Source organism: Rutilus rutilus, assembly GCF_951802725.1.
Source record: "Rutilus rutilus genome assembly, chromosome: 15".
In the NCBI taxonomy this organism is placed as follows: domain Eukaryota; kingdom Metazoa; phylum Chordata; class Actinopteri; order Cypriniformes; family Leuciscidae; genus Rutilus; species Rutilus rutilus.
The window spans coordinates 34324983-34330982 of NC_140220.1; positions in this window are offsets into that span (position 1 = coordinate 34324983).

Genomic DNA, 6000 nt, shown 5'->3' on the forward strand with positions numbered 1-6000 from the left:
AAATCTTACATACCCCAAACTTTTTGAACCGTAAAATATATAACGTGTATAAAAGAAAAAGAAAAACAAGTAACGAGCATTTTACTACTACTTTTATGCATCATTTCAGGTGCCTTAGAAAAGAACCTGATCTTTCACCCTCTTCATAAAAAACAAAACTCTTCTCTTCTTCGTCTCTGCACATTCAAAAACCATCAACACACAGAAATCGCCTCAATCTTCCACATTTGGATCTTCCAAGCCTACACTAACACTGTATGTGGTTTTGTTCATTGCAGAGGATGTTGTACTGTTAAAAACGCCCCATCCCATGGCAGAACACTTTTATCCTTTATGCGTGGGTCAGCGGGCGCCCCCTGGGGGGAAACAACCCCCAGGATTAATGATATGCGTGACATGCATTGTGTGACCCCCATGGGGTGTGGGGGTGATGCGGGGTTGGGTTATCTAAACTCCCCCTCATCTTGCCCTCAGCAAAGCTAGTCAACCTGCAAAAGAAACTCAAGAATGTGCATCGGAATGTATCTGTAAGTGACTGTCGTTCAGATAAATGAAGGATGTTGCTCAAACAGGACAGAATCTGTCATTGTCTTTGCTATTGAGTCAAGTACAAGACAAGTGGACAAGGAGAAAACGTCTAATGCATTATACATGATTGTTATGTTAAATAGCGAGTTAATTGCTTGAATATATTTGTAATGGAATTTTCCAAATTAAAATAGAATTTTATTGTTCGCTTTTTTCCCCCCATAAACAAATTAAATAAAAATAAAATAATTATAATTGGCATGTAAAATATCTAGAATTTAAATTTAAACACACAAACCTCTCTATGACTAATCCTAAGATTTTAAAAATAATGAAAATATTTATAAAAAACTATATAAAAATGATGTTTCATTGATTCATAAAATGATCCCAGAAATAATAACTCTCACATGTCACTGTGAGAATTATGGGAAATGTGCCAAGCGTGTTAAATCCCTAGCTTCATGTCCCTGTCAATAACCCTGTCCCGATTGCATATTCTGAGTTTTTTTTTTGTTTTTTTTTAAAGTATGCATTGTACACTGGTACACTGGTGCACATTATTAATGAATTCACACTTAAAGCCTTTCATGTTTTCTCCTCCTGTCACTCTCTCAGCATCCCTCCATCTGAGACGGCGCGGTCCCTCGTTCCGGTTGAAAAAGAAGGGTAGGAGAGAAAAGGGGGCTTCACTTCACATCCAGTGCAGCATGAAAAACGGGTTCCTTCCCTTCACATGCAAATCTAGCATTACATAACTAGACAATCTGCTTGGGAGTCTAAAACTCACATACAGCTTTCACGCACGCACACACACACACACACACACACACACACACACACGCACAGTGAATGGAGAATGATGCCTTTATCCTGTATGTAAACATGGCTATTTTAGTTACTTGTAAAAGGTCAGACAAAGAAAATTGTGAGTAACACTGAGCTGAGATCAGCTTTAAAGCAGATTAATTCAATATACTAGATCAAAAACAGGGAGAATTTATTTTTTTATTTTTTTTAAATAGACACAAACAGAACTTTCCCTTGACTTCTTTTGTTTTTATTAATGCAAATTTCTAACACCTAACTCTAACCGATACACTAACCCTATACATTTTTATCTGCATTTATTTTTTTAAAGATATGTTTTCTTTATGTTTATTAAAAAAATATCTTTTTGAGATGTCCTTAATTGGAAAAACATTCTAATAATAATGATGATAATTATTAATTATTATTGAAATATTTTCCAATTGCACTGTAAATAATGATATGATAAGTAAGTCACGGCAACTTATGTTTCTACATTACTGTAAATCAAAATTCAACTTCAATTTCAACTTTTACAAGATTCAACTATTTTTGAGAAATCCAATTTTCCTTGATCTTTTGAAATGTAAAAGATCATTGTACTATGAAAACATACTGTATGTTTTAGAACTCAAAACTTCCTTGTTAGTCCACAAAACAGCTAAAAAATAAAAATAAAATTAAAACCCAGAAAACAACTCATTTCGGATTTTGTCACATTATGACATAATACTGTGAAGAAAGACCACCTCTTTATTCGTAATAATACTGAATATAATTTATTTGGATGTTAAAATATATTCTCAGAAGTACTCTGTATTGTTTGTTTATAAGGAGCCGGTCGCGAAATCTTTTAGTTATGAGAAACGTTATGAGAAATGCGGAAATATGGCATGAGAAAATATGTGAAATATGGTCAAATTTGTTTTCAAATGTAAGTTGTTATATATTTAACTTTTAAAAAGAAATTTCATTTAACTCTATAAGCTGTATAATTGTTGAGTTGTCATTCTTTTCTGCCCTTTTTTTACACATACACGTTGTTTAAACTCTTGCCTGTGTTGTTACTCTAGTAATTCTGTGTGTGATTTTAATTTTCAACGTATTTTGGGTTCATTTTAAGCCAGCAATATAGTCATTTTTAATCAATAGTTGAGTTACCAAAAAACAACCCATCATGTTGGGTCAAACATTTCACCCAATAAGCTGGATAAAAACAACCCAACGCTGAGTTTGTCCAATTTTGACACAGCACTGGGTTGCCAAACAACCTAAATTGCGTTGTTTTTTAACCCAGCATTTTTTTAGAGGATTTTAAAGAGGATTTTAGAGGATTTTAAAGGAAAGTGGTTATTGATTTTCAACTATGTGAATGTTTCAGAAGAGCATTATTTGTTTATTCGGTACATTTTACCGTGTATTCTGTGGTAAATCAGTCACAATTTCAGTGCAGGCTTTTTACTTTCAGACTTTTACTGTAAGATATGGACCCGACAGTAATGCCACGACATGTACGTAACTGTATTAATTCTAATGCCTGATCTGTGATCAGTGATTTCTCATATGAAATGGTGCAGTCGGACATTCTTTGTCTCAAAATAGTTTTGAATCTCTGTGAATTCACACAATGAATCTCTTATTTACATCATGTTTGCACTGTTAGTTATGATGAAAGCATTCGTGAGAGTGCAGAAATCGAATTGCAATAACGAGATCATGCAGACATGATCTCAACAGACATGTCTGTCATAAGCAACAATGCTCATCACTGCAACCTTTCATGCCACAGGAGTAGATCTAAATATAATGCTATAATCAACACTTTCCAGATAAGTTAATCTCAACAGCTGTAACAGGAAAGATATAGTCAAGGTTTTCGAGAGAGTTCCACATGTAATACTTATTTCATATGCAAAGATGTTAGCTAATCACAGCAGTGGGTGTTTACACTGAAGCCTCACCGCAGACAGGCCTCTTCCAATCAGAGGGTTGAAATCAGGGTCGAATTTTTTTAATGTAAAACTCACACTAACATTATAAGTGCACTTCGGGGGGAAAATGCAGTTTATACAGTTTACCCTTTTAAGTCAGTTTATCATATTGAAATGAATATAAATTAATATCATTTAAGTTGAAATTACAACCAATTTGATTATACTTGGTAGCAACTGAATTTAAGTTAAAGCTACACTGTGTAGGATTTTCTCCCATCTAGCGGTGAAATAGTTTATGACTACCAACTGAATATTAATTTCTAGCCCCTCCCATTCCGAGGGCGTTTTAACTCCTACGGTGGCCGTATTATTTCAAATCTGCCGACAGTCGCGAGTAATCTCCCCCTCGCATTCGTCACGGTGCCACTGAGTGTAAAAACGCGAAAGGCGAAGCTTGAATTTCCAGGTATGTCCCTCTTTGGCTAATGTATTTTCAAGATGGAGGCGCAACATGGCTGCCGCCATTCGAGCGACTCGCTGGTATGTATTCTAAATGGCAGATTCTACACTTACGAGAATACTTGATTAGTTGGTGGAAGTAATTACACATTAATGAGCACATATGATTTTGAAAGAAAGTGTTTTTTGCTAAGAATCAACTTAAATTACACAGTGTAGCTTTAAGTTGAAGTGTTCAACTTCACAGTGTGAAGATGTCTCCAAATGTCCTTGAAAATTAGCTTTTTTCAGATTTTCTGTGGACAAATCTTTCCTCAAACTTTAGATACATAAGTACATAAATGTACAAGCACACACACACACACATACACACGGCCTCTGGATGGGATGCATTCAGGATGGAGAGAGTGGATAATGTGGTAATTGGATGAGTCAATGACTCTGCATGCTTTAAAAGAAGATGACGCCTCCCTCCACTGCGCCTTTCATCTCCTAATTATTTATTCATCCTTTTATTTTTGGATGAATGCTCATGTACCTCCTGTCTGTCTGTCTGTCTGTCTGTCTGTGTGTGTCTGTCCTTTGGCAACTCTCCTGATGAGATGGGACATCTCGCCCTCTCCCTAAGAACACACACGGAAGCAGACGATGAGGATTATGATGCGAAGGAGGTGCTGATTAATGTGATTTCGTTTGATTTTAATTAGATTTTCGATGTTAATGGTTTAACACCCCATCAATCGACAGGCTAAGAGAAAAACATGCTGAAACTTGCCACATTTCAAGTCCACACAAAGGTTGTGATTTACTGAAGGTTTGCATGTATAAAAACACAAGGACAGTTGGACAAAATGACTGAGCCCATTTATGTAGATTTTATAACCATTACTATTACTATTACCAATTGTAGATGTCAGGCTTTTCCAAATGTTATAAAGATGTATGTGACCGGCAAAGTTTAAAACAACAGTTTTAGTGCAAATGTTGATTGACAGGTAAGTAGGTGGTCCCTTGATGTTGTCTGGGACGCATTAGCTTACCTGATTATCAGGACGCATTAGTAAATGTGATGTGGTCACGGTTGGATCACAAAACATTTTAGGCCAGATTTACATCCGTCTGATATTAGATCAGATGATCTTAATATGAGGTGTAAACCGAGTCAAGTTGAACTTCCTTTATTAATCATGTCGTTGAGCGTTTGATTGATTGCGCATTTGACCAATGAGGGTCATTCTTGTGTCATGCCAAAACATTTACATTTCTGTAAGAACCAATGAGGTTTGTTCTCTAACAACAGCCAAGTACTGTTGAGCTTCCGTTTACCATATCTGAGCGTTCTAGGTACCTTCGCTCATCAGTGTTTACGTGAATAAAAAAGCCTAAACTAACTCGGTTCATCACATAAAGCAACTGTGTCTCTTCAGAAGACTTCAATTAAACTGCTTGATTCATGGATTTATTTTACAATCTCTTTAAGAACGTTTTGATGTGTCAGAGTTTTGGGTGAATAGACTTTCAATGGAGGACAAAAATCTTTCAGATTTCATTAAAGCTACACTGTGTAGGATTTTCTCCCATCTAGCGGTGAAATTGTTTATGACTACCAACTGAATATTACTTTCTAGCCCCTCCCATTCCGAGGGCGTTTTAACTCCTACGGTGGCCGTATTATTTCAAATCTGCCGGCAGTCGGGAGTAATCTCCCCCTCGCATTCGTCCCGGTGCCACTGAGTGTAAAAACGTGAAAGGCAAAGCTTGAATTTCCAGGTATGTCCCTCTTTGGCACATGTATTTTCAAGATGGAGGCGCAACATGGCTGCCACCATTCCAGCAACTCGCTCGTATGTATTCTAAATGGCAGATTCTACACTTACGAGAATACTTGATTAGTTGGCAGAAGTAATTACACATTAATGAGCACATATCATTTTGAAAGAACAAAGTGTTTTTTGCTAAGAATCAACTTAAAAAAATGACACAGTGTAGCTTTAAAAATATCTTCATTTGTTTAAAAGATGAACGAGAGTCTTATGGGACTGGAACAACATGAGGGCGAGTAACTGATGACAGAATTCATATTTTTGGATGAACTTAACCCTTTAAAATCTCACAGTATTTGTGCTACACAGGCATACAAATCAGAAAATCAACCAGAAAACTCTCTCCGTCTCTCATTGAGCTTTAAATAAACATGACTTTCTAAAGGAACAAGAAGTACAGCATGTGTAAGAGTACACCTGTATCTGAACTGAAGAGTTTTGTGCTC